The sequence below is a fragment of the Microcaecilia unicolor genome, chromosome 9, assembly GCF_901765095.1.
Source record: "Microcaecilia unicolor chromosome 9, aMicUni1.1, whole genome shotgun sequence".
NCBI lineage: Eukaryota > Metazoa > Chordata > Amphibia > Gymnophiona > Siphonopidae > Microcaecilia > Microcaecilia unicolor.
Genome location: NC_044039.1, coordinates 211,324,150 through 211,338,189, shown reverse-complemented (window position 1 = coordinate 211,338,189; position 14,040 = coordinate 211,324,150). Strand labels below are relative to the sequence as shown.

The 14,040-nt window shown below is 48.8% G+C and overlaps 1 protein-coding gene across 1 annotated transcript in view; it reads right to left on the bottom strand.

The window, feature by feature from the left end:
• The window catches only part of EML5 (EMAP like 5), a 388,000-nt gene that overhangs the window by 237,886 nt on the left and 136,074 nt on the right, over positions 1-14,040 (bottom strand). The window lies entirely within an intron of this gene.

Genomic DNA, 14,040 nt, shown 5'->3' with positions numbered 1-14,040 from the left:
GGACGGGGAAAGAATGTTGGCAAGACAATTGACTGGTTCAGATGGAACTCCGACACAACCTTTGGCAGAAACTTAGGGTGAGTGCGGAGGACTACTCTGTTGTGATGAAATTTGGTGTAAGGGGCCTGGGCTACCAGGGCCTGAAGCTCACTGACTCTACGAGCCGAGGTAACTGCCACCAAGAAAATGACCTTCCAGGTCAAGTACTTCGGATGGCAGGAATTCAGTGGCTCGAAAGGAGGTTTCATCAGCTGGGTGAGAACGACATTGAGATCCCATGACACTGTAGGAGGCTTGACAGGGGGCTTTGACAAAAGCAAACCTCTCATGAAGCGAACAACTAAAGGCTGTCCTGAGATCGGCTTACCTTCCACTTGGTAATGGTATGCACTGATTGCACTAAGGTGAACCCTTACGGAGTTGGTCTTCAGACCAGACTCAGACAAGTGGAGAAGGTATTCAAGCAGGGTCTGTGTAGGACAAGAGCGAGGATCTAGGGCCTTGCTGTCACACCAGACGGCAAACCTCCTCCAATGAAAGAAGTAACTTCTCTTAGTGGAGTCTTTCCTGGAAGCAAGCAAGATGCGGGAGACACCCTCTGGCAGACCCAAAGAGGCAAAGTCTACGCCCTCAACATCCAGGCCGTGAGAGCCAGGGACTGGAGGTTGGGATGCAGAAGAGCCCCTTCGTCCTGCGTGATGAGGGTCGGAAAACACTCCAATCTCCACGGTTCTTCGGAGGATAACTCCAGAAGAAGAGGGAACCAGATCTGACGCGGCCAAAAGGGAGCAATCAGAATCATGGTGCCTCGGTCTTGCTTGAGTTTCAACAAAGTCTTCCCCACCAGAGGAATGGGAGGATAAGCATACAGCAGACCTTCCCCCCAATCCAGGAGGAAGGCATCCGACGCCAGTCTGCCGTGGGCCCGAAGCCTGGAACAGAACTGAGGGACCTTGTGGTTCACTTGAGATGCGAAGAGATCCACCAGGGGGGTGCCCCACGCCTGGAAGATCTGTCGCACCACACGGGAATTGAGCGACCACTCGTGAGGTTGCATAATCCTGCTCAACCTGTCGGCCAGACTGTTGTTTACGCCTGCCAGATATGTGGCTTGGAGCACCATGCCTTGACGGCGAGCCCAGAGCCACATGCTGACGGCTTCCTGACACAGGGGGCGAGATCCGGTGCCCCCCTGCTTGTTGACATAGTACATGGCAACCTGATTGTCTGTCTGAATTTGGATAATTTGGTGGGACAGCCGATCTCTGAAAGCCTTCAGAGCGTTCCAGATCGCTCGCAACTCCAGAAGATTGATCTGTAGATCGCTTTCTTGGAGGGACCACCTTCCTTGGGTGTGAAGCCCATCGACATGAGCTCCCCATCCCAGGAGAGACGCATCCGTGGTCAGCACTTTTTGAGGCTGAGGAATTTGGAAGGGACGTCCCAGAGTCAAATTGGAGCAAATCGTCCACCAATACAGGGATTCGAGAAAACTCGTGGACAGGTGGATCATGTCCTCTAGACCCCCGGCGGCCTGATACCACTGGGAGGCTAGGGTCCATTGAGCAGATCTCATGTGAAGGCGGGCCATGGGAGTCACATGAACTGTGGAAGCCATGTGGCCCAGCAATCTCAACATCTGCCGAGCTGTGATCTGCTGGGACGCTCGCACCCGCGAGACGAGGGACAACAAGTTGTTGGCCCTCGCCTCTGGGAGATAGGCGCGAGCCGTCCGAGAATCCAGCAGGGCTCCGATGAATTCGAGTTTCTGCACTGGGAGAAGATGGGACTTTGGGTAATTTATCACAAACCCCAGTAGCTCCAGGAGGCGAATAGTCATCTGCATGGACTGCAGGGCTCCTGCCTCGGATGTGTTCTTCACCAGCCAATCGTCGAGATATGGGAACACGTGCACCCCCAGCCTGCGAAGCGCCGCTGCTACCACAGCTAGGCACTTTGTGAACACCCTGGGCGCAGAGGCGAGCCCAAAGGGTAGCACACAGTACTGGAAGTGGCGTGCGCCCAGCTGAAATCGCAGATACTGTCTGTGAGCTGGCAGTATCGGGATGTGTGTGTAGGCATCCTTCAAGTCCAGAGAGCATAGCCAATCGTTTTGCTGAATCATGGGGAGAAGGGTGCCCAGGGAAAGCATCCTGAACTTTTCTTTTACGAGATATTTGTTCAGGGCCCTTAGGTCTAGGATGGGACGCATCCCCCCTGTTTTCTTTTCCACAAGGAAGTACCTGGAATAGAACCCCAGCCCTTCTTGCCCGGATGGCACGGGCTCGACCGCATTGGCGCTGAGAAGGGCGGAGAGTTCCTCTGCAAGTACCTGCTTGTGCTGGAAGCTGTAGGACTGAGCTCCCGGTGGACAATGTGGAGGTTGTGAGGCCAAATTGAGGGTGTATCCTTGCCGGACTATTTGGAGAACCCACTGATCGGAGGTTATGAGAGGCCACCTTTGGTGAAAAGCTTTCAACCTCCCTCCGACAGGCAGGTCGCCCGGCACTGACACTTGGATGTCGGCTATGCTCTGCTGGAGCCAGTCAAAAGCTCGCCCCTTGCTTTTGCTGGGGAGCCGCGGGGCCTTGCTGATTCGCACGCTGCTGACGAGAGCGAGCGCGCTGGGGCTTAGCCTGGGCCGCAGGCTGTCGGGAAGGAGGATTGTACCTACGCTTGCCAGAAGTATAGGGAACAGTCTTCCTTCCCCCGAAAAATCGTCTACCTGTAGAGGTAGAAGCTGAAGGCTGCCGGCGGGCGAACTTGTCGAATGCGGTGTCCCGCTGGTGGAGAGACTCTACCACCTGCTCGACTTTTTCGCCAAAAATGTTATCCGCACGGCAAGGCGAGTCCGCAATCCGCTGCTGGATTCTATTCTCCAGGTCGGCGGCACGCAGCCATGAGAGCCTGCGCATCACCACACCTTGAGCAGCGGCCCTGGACGCAACATCAAAAGTGTCATAAACTCCTCTGGCCAGGAATTTTCTGCACGCCTTCAGCTGCCTGACCACCTCCTGAAAAGGCTTGGCTTGCTCAGGGGGAAGAGCATCAACCAAGCCCGCCAACTGCCGCACATTATTCCGCATGTGTATGCTCGTGTAGAGCTGGTAAGACTGGATCTTGGACACGAGCATAGAGGAATGGTAGGCCTTCCTCCCAAAGGAGTCTAAGGTTCTAGCGTCCTTGCCCGGGGGCGCCGAAGCATGTTCCCTAGAACTCTTAGCCTTCTTTAGGGCCAAATCCACAACTCCAGAGTCATGAGGCAACTGAGTGCGCATCAGCTCTGGGTCCCCATGGATCCGGTACTGGGACTCGATCTTCTTGGGAATGTGGGGATTAGTTAATGGCTTGGTCCAGTTCGCAAGCAATGTCTTCTTCAGGACATGGTGCAAGGGAACAGTGGACGCTTCCTTAGGTGGAGAAGGATAGTCCAGGAGCTCAAACATTTCAGCCCTGGGCTCGTCCTCCACAACCACCGGGAAGGGGATGGCCGTAGACATCTCCCGGACAAAGGAGGCAAAAGACAGACTCTCGGGAGGAGAAAGCTGTCTCTCAGGAGAGGGAGTGGGATCAGACGGAAGACCCTCAGACTCCTCGTCAGAGAAATATCTGGGATCTTCCTCTTCCTCCCACGAGGCCTCACCCTCGGTGTCAGACACAAGTTCACGGAACTGTGTCTGCAACCTCGCCCTGCTCGACTCCGTGGAACCCCGTCCACGATGGGGGCGTCGAGAGGTAGACTCCCTCGCCCGCATCGGCGAAGCTCCCTCCGCCGACGTAGTCGGGGAGCCTTCCTGGGAGGTGGCCGCGGTCGGTACCGCACGCGGTACCGACGTCGGGGACCTCAACCTGGGCGATGGGCCAGCCGGCGCCACGCTCGACGGTACCGGTGGCGCAAGCACCGCCGGTACCGGAGGGGTAGGGCGCAACAGCTCTCCCAGAATCTCTGGGAGAACGGCCCGGAGGCTCTCGTTTAGAGCGGCTGCAGAGAAAGGCTGAGAGGTCGATGCAGGCGTCGACGTCAGTACCTGTTCCGGGCGTGGAGGCTGTTCCGGGCTGTCCAGAGCGGAGCGCATCGACACCTCCTGAACAGAGGGTGAGCGGTCCTCTCGGTGCCGATGCCTGCTGGGTGCCGAATCCCTCGGCGACCCAGAGCTCTCGGTGCCGACACGGGGAGGAGACCGGTGTCGATGCTTCTTCGATTTCTTCCGAAGCATGTCACCGGAGCTCCCCGGCACCGACGAGGAGGACGTCGAATCCATCCGTCGCTTCCTCGGGGCCGAGACTGAAGAAGGTCGATCTCGGGGGGGCTGTACCGCAGGAGCCCTCAGGGTAGGCGGAGACCCACCCGAGGGCTCACCGCCACCAGCAGGGGAATGGACAGCCCTCACCTGCACTCCACCCGATGCACCACCGTCCGACGACATCAGCAGACGAGGTCCTGGTACCACCGACGTCGATGCAGCTATCCGATGTCTCGGCGCCGATGCAGAGGCTCGATGCCTCGATGCACTCGATGCAGGGGCGGCCGAGGAAGATGGTCTGGACGCTGACGACGTCGATGCACTCGAAGATCCCGGTGCCGATGCCGACGAAGAGCCCGAGAACAACACGTTCCACTGGGCTAGTCTCGCTACCTGAGTCCGCCTTTGAAGCAGGGAACACAGACTGCAGTTCTGAGGGCGGTGCTCGGCCCCCAGACACTGAAGACACGACGAGTGTCGATCAGTGAGCGAGATAACCCGGGCGCACTGGGTGCACTTCTTGAAGCCGCTGGAAGGCTTCGATGTCATGGGCGGAAAAATCACGCCGGCGAAATCAAAAGCCGAAATGGCGAAATTTGAAGCACCAAATTTAGAGGGAGAAAAAATCTCGACCGAGGCCGAAAAGAGGCCTACCCCGACGACGAAAGAAAACTTACCGGGGCAAAAAAGCTGGAAGTACGGGGAGGATTTACACGAAACCCGGCGGGGGGTTTCCGGAGCACTTCCCGACTAGGACAAAGCTTTCCCGAAGGAAAAAAAACACGTTCAAAACAAATTGGACGCGCGAGGTCGACTTTCCGGGGCTCGACACGGCGAAAACACGACCGTACCGAGTGCGGACAAAAGAAGACTGGCCGGCTCGAGCCGGTTTCGGGCGGGAAGACGGCCGCGCATGCGCGGTGCGCGCGGGCGCGCGAGGGCTAGCAAAGGACTTTGCTAGTGAAGTTTCCGATTGGAGGGGCTGCCGTGGACGTCACCCATCAGTGAGAACAAGCAGCCTGCTTGTCCTCGGAGAAAAGCCCAAACACCAAGAGAAGCACCGGTTACTTACCCAGTGGTGCTACCTGGTTACTGCTGAGTTAGCACGGGAGCCCTTATCGCCATCTCAATGGGTGGCAGTAAGTGCTCCCACCCTCCCCCTGAAATGGCAGCACAGCAACTGGTTCACTTACTGCATGGCCATTTCTTTTTGAGAAAAAAAGACATCCTTTTACCTGCTGCGGTAAAAGGAGGCCTCAGCATGATGCTGATGCTAGAGAAGGCCCTCTTTTACCGCAGCTTAATAAAAGGACCCCTAAAACAATAAGAGACCCTTTTAATAAAACATGTTAGGAAGTGGGTATAGCACATTTTATATTTTTTTTTCAGGTCATGCGCTAATGTTCGCATTAGTGCTTGTTACCTGGAAAAGTTGATGCACGAGCATTATCTCCTCCTATTTAAGAGGCACTAACGGGGGAACTCTTTATATGGCACCGAATATTAGTTTCTTCTAATGGATGCATGGCACTGAAACGGTGCTGAAACGGCACATCTGTGAAAAACACACCAACGTGCCCATTTATAGAATAGCATCTGTTTCTGTGCGGATCTGCAAGGGAGCGTGGCCATAGGAGGAACATGGGTGGGTTATGGCCATTCCATTAAAAGATGTGCAGTGTGACAGAACAGTGCAGATCTGCGCCCAACTTGCGCGCTGGGATTTATACCTGGTTTCAGTTGGTGTAAATCCTCCTTGAGGGTGGATTCAGCATTATATGCTATTCTAAAAAGGGTGCCGATTCCAAAATACCCATTATAGAACACCGTTCAGCACAGATTTTTCTTCAGTGCCGAAGGGGCCCTTTTCCTAACCTGTGGTAAAAAGGGCCCTGCTCTAGCAGCAGTAGCTGTTTTTGCCATGCGCTGAGGCCCTTTTTATTGTAGCGGGTAAAAAAGCTGAAAAACAAATGGCCATGCAGTAAGATTTCACTTACCGGGGGGGGGGGGGGGGGGGGGAGCACTTACCGCTACCCGTTGTGGTGGCGGTAAGGGCTCCCGCGCTAAACTGGCAATAACCATGTGGCCCGTGTAAATATTTTTTGAATATTTCCACTAGTGCTGGAAATGCTGCGCGTTGTGGGTGGAACTACTGCCAGCGCCCACATTGGGCCGGCGGTAGCTCCAGATTTGTGCGCGGTAAGCCAGCAGTGTGCTTACCATCGCTTTGTAAAATGGCCCCTACGTTCTCCCAGGTTAACTCCGCGTTAACCACTTAGCGCATGCCATTACAAGCACATTAGCTGGTTAACCCTTCCTCTTTAAATATTTGGAATAAAGGACATTGCAATAGTCCAGATGAGGCAATATCATCATCTGGACCAAAAGCCCAAATACATCTTGTTTGAAAAAAGATATTAGCCGCAGTTGTCTTCACCTAATGACGACAGGATTTTAGAACACATTTCAGATTTAATAAAATAGGGTCATTTAGACTTTAGAATTGCTAAATCTGATATATCTGTTCCTGCTAGTGTCTTTTGAAGTCAGTATATAATTTTGATTTTGAAGACGTTGTCTTGTCCGCAAAGAGGGTGAGCCCTTAGGTCCCGCAAGGCCCAAAAGGACCTCAAAGGACAGCCGCGCAACCCCAAGTCTTCACCCGCGGCGACCGCCGTTCACCAAGGGTTGAGCCCCCAGCTGCAGGCGGTCAACGGGACTTCAGGAACCGCGGGGTTACCGGACTGACCTCGGCTGGAACCGGGAGAGAAGCGGGCAGGAGGAAAGACAAGTCCAAACACTGGCAGCAGATCAGGACCGGCAGCTAACGGCGTAGTCGAGGTCAGGCGAGAGATCAAGGCAGGCGGCTAGTAGAGAAGTCAAAGTCAGGCTGGAGGTCGAGGCAGGCAGCTAGGCAGAGATACCAGGAAACAGTCCAAATTCCAGAATCAGCAAAACCAGGAAAACGACAGAACACAGGAACCACGGAGACTGGCTTCGGGAACAGAACCTGAAGCAAAGTGCTAGCTCAGTTCCCCTCCTTAAATATAGCACAACATCAGCCGCCCCCGCAGGGACAGCCGACCAATCCGGCCCTGGGCATCGGCAGAGCCCCTCCGATTGGCTCTGTCCGATTTCCCAGGCGGGACCACCAACTTGGCCTCCCAATCCTGCGCCTCTGAGGCGGAGCTCCGGGCCCTCCTGCCCAGGAAGGAAGAAGACGTCGACCATCGTGCCTCGGCACCACCTCCTTCGGCGGCGCGAACGTAGCCCCCACAGCCGGCGACCGAGAGACCGGCGGCCGCAGTCGCCGGCCTCCGGACTCGGTCCCGGCCGGAACGGCCATCACTGCGGCGGCCCCTGACTCCCCACCGAGGCCTCCGGGCCGCTACCCCTCGCCGCGGAGGAGCAGGTAGGAGCGCGGGACGCGACAACGTTGGCAGAATTCATCTAAATCAATAAGCAGGAAAATAAGCAGCTTCAGCATGACTCTCCCTGAAGCCTGAAACAAGTGGCTGCTGAAACGCAGTTGTGTCAGGATGTTTTGTGAACCATATTTTGAGATAAATAGAAACATTTGAATAATAATTAGCAATATAATGCTTTATGAAATAATCAATAACACACAACTGCCAAATGCTCAAATGACATATGGGAGTGCATGTTATTCAACAGACTTTACTTAAAACAAGAGGCTTTTATTTGCAATTAAAAACTTTAAAAAAATGGACAGATTTAGAGGAGCTATGATTTTAATTTTGATAGCCATATGTGTATGAACGCCCACTACTATCAAAAATTGATTTATGTATAGGACACATTTACTGTCTGAAATGATAAAGGATAGTTTACAGTAATCTACATTTTAGAATGTGATCCTTCAATTTATGGAGTCACTGGGTTCTATGTAGTGTATTTTATTTATTTTAAATTGGCATTTATAGCCCACTTCTGTTCGTAAAGATTCAAGGTAGGTTACGATGAAAGAATATATCTTCGTGTGCAAATTTGGTTGTATTTTGGATTTACGCACGCAACTTAATTGATCAATGAGCCAATCAGTGCTGATAATTGCCAATTAACAAGCAATTGACACTAATTAGCATTAATTAGAATTTACGCGCACAACTGTCTACGTGAATTGGTTCAAATCTTCTCACAAATTGTACGTATTGTGTCCACTACAATAACTCTACTTCTGTTCCTTTCTCCCCTGCATCGGGAGTACCCCAGGGTTCTATACTGTCCCCCACTCTGTTTAATACCTTTGCTCCCTTTTGCCCAATCTCTTTGATTCACACTATGGGCCTTATTCTACAAAGGTTATGCTCCTAAAATTTATGCTCCTAAATTATGAGCCTATTCTATTTTGGAGCATAGATTAAGCTCGCAATTTAGGAGCAGAAATTTTTAGGAGTGTAAATTTAGGAGCATAACCTTTATAGAATAAGATCCTATATGTCTATGATGACATTCAACTCCTTTCTGTGGCAGACCATTGAAATCACACTGAGCTCTCAGGCATCAATGATAAACTTAAGATCACCAATTGCTTACAAGATAATCACCTCATCCTTAACCCCAATAAATCCAAATTCTTTTTACCAATCACTCAATTAAACAATTCATTCAACATATCCACCTTTGCAATAATCCTGTTCCTCTACATTCAGTCACCCATATCCTTGGTGTATTAGTAGACATCGGTGGAATGCATAAAATCGGTCTCAATGCATTCCACCACTTTGTAAAGATTATTTTAGTTGTTTTTAAGAGCTTCCTTCAGGGTTTTTTCAGCACTTTTAGGGGTTCTTTTACTAAGGTGCACCATAAAATGGGCTTTGCTAGTGTAGGCGTGTGTTTTGGGATCACGCAGATCCATTTTTCAGCGCACCTGCCAAAAATGGACATGTGGCAAAATAAAAATTGGTGCACATCCATTTTGGGTCTGAGACTTTACTGGAAGCCATTGACTTAGCAGTAAGATCTCACGCGGTAACTGTACGGTAATCGTCTAAGTGCGTAGAATGACAATTACCGCCTGGTTTCCACCGCGCATAGAAAAATAAAAAATATTTTCCAACATGGATAGCAGACGCGTGTAAAAAAATGAAATTACTGTCTGTGCCTCATGGTAGCTGAGCAGTAACTCCAAATTGACGTGCGTTGGGCGCGCGTAGATGCCTACGCAGCTTAGTCAAAGGGCCCCTTAGTCAGTGTAGACCTATAAACATCTCAGCACAGTTTTTATTGGTTTAGTTTTTGATTTGTAATTTAATTGCTCCTCAATGATTTTTTTAGTCTGACCACCCCACCAGGGACCTTTTACAAGCTACATTAATCTATCTTTAACTCTTCTGAGTACTTTTTGCTAGCTTTAAGCAAGTTTTAGAGGTTTGAGATGGATTTTATTTGTTTTATTCAGATCTTTTCTGTTTTTTTACAATTACTCATGCATATTCACATGGGCCCAGTATTTAAGATTGGCTGTAACAGCAAGTTTGTTTTCACTGTTTCAAATGGACCCAGGAAGATACACACATGAGAAATCTACTGCAGTAATTTTTCTCCTTGTTAACTATTTTAGCTCAATGCAAATTTCACAAGGTTCATGCTCAGCTGAAAGAGAGTTTGTTTTTATCCTATTTTTAATAGTGATCCATGTTGGTGAAGTGCTTAGATTTGCACCAACAGGGTAAGCCATTCTCTGTGATTTTATTGGTTTCAATCACTATTTTACCTTCTTATTTTTTAATTGTAATGCCGGTGAACTGTTTTAGGGGATATACTTTGGTTTCTTTATTAACTTTCTAAATTGATTTCACTGGTAAACGGCATTTTTGTTACAAAGAATGTGAATGGTGTTCTTAGCTAAGTCATGGGTGCTGAATTCGAAAATGAAATCAGTTTTTGCCTATCGGGCTCAGTTTTCTTGTGACACGCTACCCTTTTTTTAAAAATCCTTGAAAACGCTGCATTTTGGTACCCTGCTGTGCAGGGCCGCCGAGAGGGAGGGCGGGGGGACAAAATCACCAGGGCCCAGGCCTTCAAAGGGGGCCCGGTGCCACTCCCACCCGCCAGTACAGTTTGTTTAGATGAGTTGAAACACTAATATATCTATTCAATCTGTATATTAGTCTAGCAGCTGTATTCTATAAGATTTGCAGTTTTTTTTCTGATATTGACACAATACCAAGAAACAGAATGTTACAGTAATCCAACTGAGGTAGGACTAACATTTGAACTAGTAGTGTGAAGGTTTTTTGCTCGAAGAATGATCTGATTAGAAGTAGTTGTCTCATTTTGAATAGTGTTTTCTTCCATAGCTGGTTAATATGGGAAGCGAAGGTGAGTGAAGAGTCAAGCAAGACTATTGATGATGGGACCTCAACTCCCTGATTTCAGAGCCACAGAATCTTGTTTTTTGTGCATTCAATTTCAGTTTATTGGTCAGGGCCCAGGTGCTGAAAGCAGATATACCATTTGCTACAGACTGAGTTGGATCTATATTTGATGTTGTCACTGGTAAGAGAAGCAGGATGTCATCTGCGTAGGATAATAGTAGTTCATTAAGTCCCAGGTGTATTGAGAAGGGATGACAAAGTGATTAAACAGGATAGGTGAGAGGGGAGATGACCACACAGTTAGGCGACCAGAGGTTGGAAAGTTGGTTGTTTTGCTGGACAGAATAAAAAGGAATTCGCTGAACCATTTGAACACAGTTCCTGTTATTCCTATCTGATCCAGGCATTCGAGTAGCAGCGCATGGTCAACCACATTGAACACTGCCGATATATCAAACTGGAGAAGAATTACTTGGTTGCCTTTGCATAGACATTGTTTGACATATATACTTAGAACTAGCAGTAATGTTTACGTACTATGCGACGATCTGAAGCCAAATTGTGACCAGAGTAAAACAGAAAATTTTTCCAGATATAAAGAGAGATGTTTACTAATGTAGGTTTCTAATACTTCAGTAAAAAGGGGTATGCTTGTCACTGGACAGTAGTTTGCAGGTGATGTTACGTCTAGCCCAGATCCCTTCGGTAGTAGAGAACAATTTTGCCTATGTCAGGAGGAAGAGAGACAGTTTTTAGCAACTAACTGAGATTATGGAGTAGCCAGTTTACTGCTTCCATAGGAATGGATTTGAGTAGGTGTTTTGGGCATTGACCTTACGTCCTCAACTGTTAGTGGTTGAAAAGATTCCCAGTTTTGGTCAGTTTTGAGTCCTTGGGTTGTAGGATCTCCAGCGATTAAGGCTGAGCTACAGGTAGGACTATTTTCCTCAGTGTAGATTTAGATAGTTCGGACCTAATTTGGAGGATCTTATTGGTGAAATGATCAGCTAGGTCTTGGGTGGTGGGACATGTTTTCTGTATGAATAATCATCCTTATTAGTAGAAGCTAGTGATTTTTAACTAAGAAGAAAAGTTTTTATTTGTCAAGATCATCTTGACCTATTAGGCTGCTACAGTATTAGCGTTTTGAGTCAGCTACCTTCTTTTTGTAGCTTTGGGAGGCTGACTTCCATTTAGATTTATCAGTAGTATCTTTGTTCTTTCTCCATTTCTTTTCTAGGTGTCCACATTCCTTTTTTAGGAGGAATAGTTCCTCTGTAAACCATGGCAAATTTCTGGATGTCTTGACCTTTTTAGTGGTAAATGAAGCAATTTTGTCTAGTATGGCTTTCACCATGGTGTCTCAGTGGGATTGGATTGAACCATGTGTAGAAGATGTGGTAGTGAGGGAATCTGTTAGCTCAGATCAGAAAATGGCCTTATAAATTTTACCTCTGGTGGAGATGAGTTTGGATGACTTGTGTCTGGTTAAGCTTGATATACAGATGTCAATGGTGAAATCCAATTGGAAGTAGTCAGACCATGGTACTGGCTTCCATTTGAATGAGCTAATCAAGCTATTAGGATAGGAAGTCATGAAGTCTAACATATGGCCTTTTTCATGAGTTGCACCCTTGGAGAATGTAGTTAGTTCACAGTCCTTCAGGAATGATTTGAAGTTGTGGACATTGGTGTCTGCATCATTTTCCAAGGGTAGGTTTAAGTCCCCTAGGAAAATTATCCTTGAAAATTGTGACATGTGTGAAAGATCCCTCCGCTACTTTAAGGGAAACTGTGGCCTCTGGCCCAAGTTTTATATACGATAATCCACCGGAATACACCTTGTAATCTCCAGATGTGCCCTCTGACCTGGGGTACGTCAGCAGCACTATTTCAGCACAGCTCCCGAAATATACAGTCAGGAGAATAACTCCAGCAGTTTCAAGAATGTAGTTCCAAAAACAAACAGTTCAAAAAACCCCCAGTAGTTTTTAATAATGCAGTTCCAAAAGCAAAACAGTTCAGGAATCTCAACAGCTTCCAAAAATGCAGCTCAAACACCCAGCTCAGAAATCCCCCATCAGCTTCAATACTGCAGTTCAACACAAACAGGGCATGAATCTCAGCAGTCACAATGATGCAATGCAAAATAAGCAGTTCAAAACAAAATAGCTCATGAATCTCAGCAGTCACAATGATGCAATTCAAAATAAGCAATTCCAAAAACAAGCAGTTCAAAGAAAACAAGCGCTTTCAAACAGGCAGTTCAAAAACAAGCAGTTTAAAATCCCACCAGCAGTTCAGAGGGAGAGAGCCTCCAGGGGTCCCACCCTTCTCTGGCCAGTTCTATCTCCTGGCTTCCTCCCACTTGACCCCGTCACTTTCTGGCTCCTCCATGATAGCCACTGCCTTCCTTTTTTTACCAAGACCCCGCACCAAGCGGTTACCTGTTTGAACTTTCCACCTTTGGATCTTGCCAGAGATGCACTACCCATCGGCTCCTCTTGCCTCACTTCCTCCTCCTTTTCTTCCCCCTTCCATTCCATGAGCTCTTCGCCCCACCCATTCTCCAGCTGATCCTCCTCCCCCTGATTAGTTCTGCTTAGAGGCTCCCCCTCCATTCCTGGCCTCCCGACCGTGTCTTGGGTTTCACCTTTACCTGCCTTTCCCTTGGGCTCCACTGGGGGCTGCTGGGATAGGAAGTCTTTGATTCTGGTGTAAGACCTCCTTCAAGGCCTGCTGGGAATCATAGTTTTGACCCTGCCTCCAGCCCTCTGGGGAAAATGATCTATGCCTTCTCCTGACACATGGAACTCCTTGAGCTAAGAATCCGTGTTGTCCCCTCCTCTGGGCCTTATCTTCTCCTCCGCCAGTACCCCCCCCCTCTCTGTTCCCTTATTCCCTTCTTCACACATGGCAGAGGAAGTAATCTCTTCAAATAGAGGTTCTGCCTTGGACCAAGCTCGCAGAGGACGGTAAATAAGGAGTAGAGCAATTTGATTTGCCTGTTTTGAATATTCGCAGAATTTGCAAAGCATGTATTCCAGTTCAGGGAAAACCCCAGAACTAACTAAAGACTGTTTTCTTAAGAGTTGTTTTATCCACCCCTCTCTAGACCTACGGGGAATCCCTTTCCACGGTGAGGTGAACAGGGGACCAAAGGAATTCCTCCGGCCACGGAGGTGTAGAGGGGGTGACAGAAGGCGCAATTCAAATCTAACTCCCATGACCTCGACTTTCTGTCTTCTAGGATCTATGTGTATCTTTGGCCACATATTGTCAACCCTAATATGTTTGAGAACAGGTGTTAGTTTCTATTGTGAGTGTGTAGGTGCATTGAGGGAAATAGATGTAAGATGCAAAGAACTGATTCAAAGACTGAAATAGATACAGATAGAATAAGTCTTTATTCTTACCGAATGAGGTTTCAATCTGTTACAGACATCAGTCAA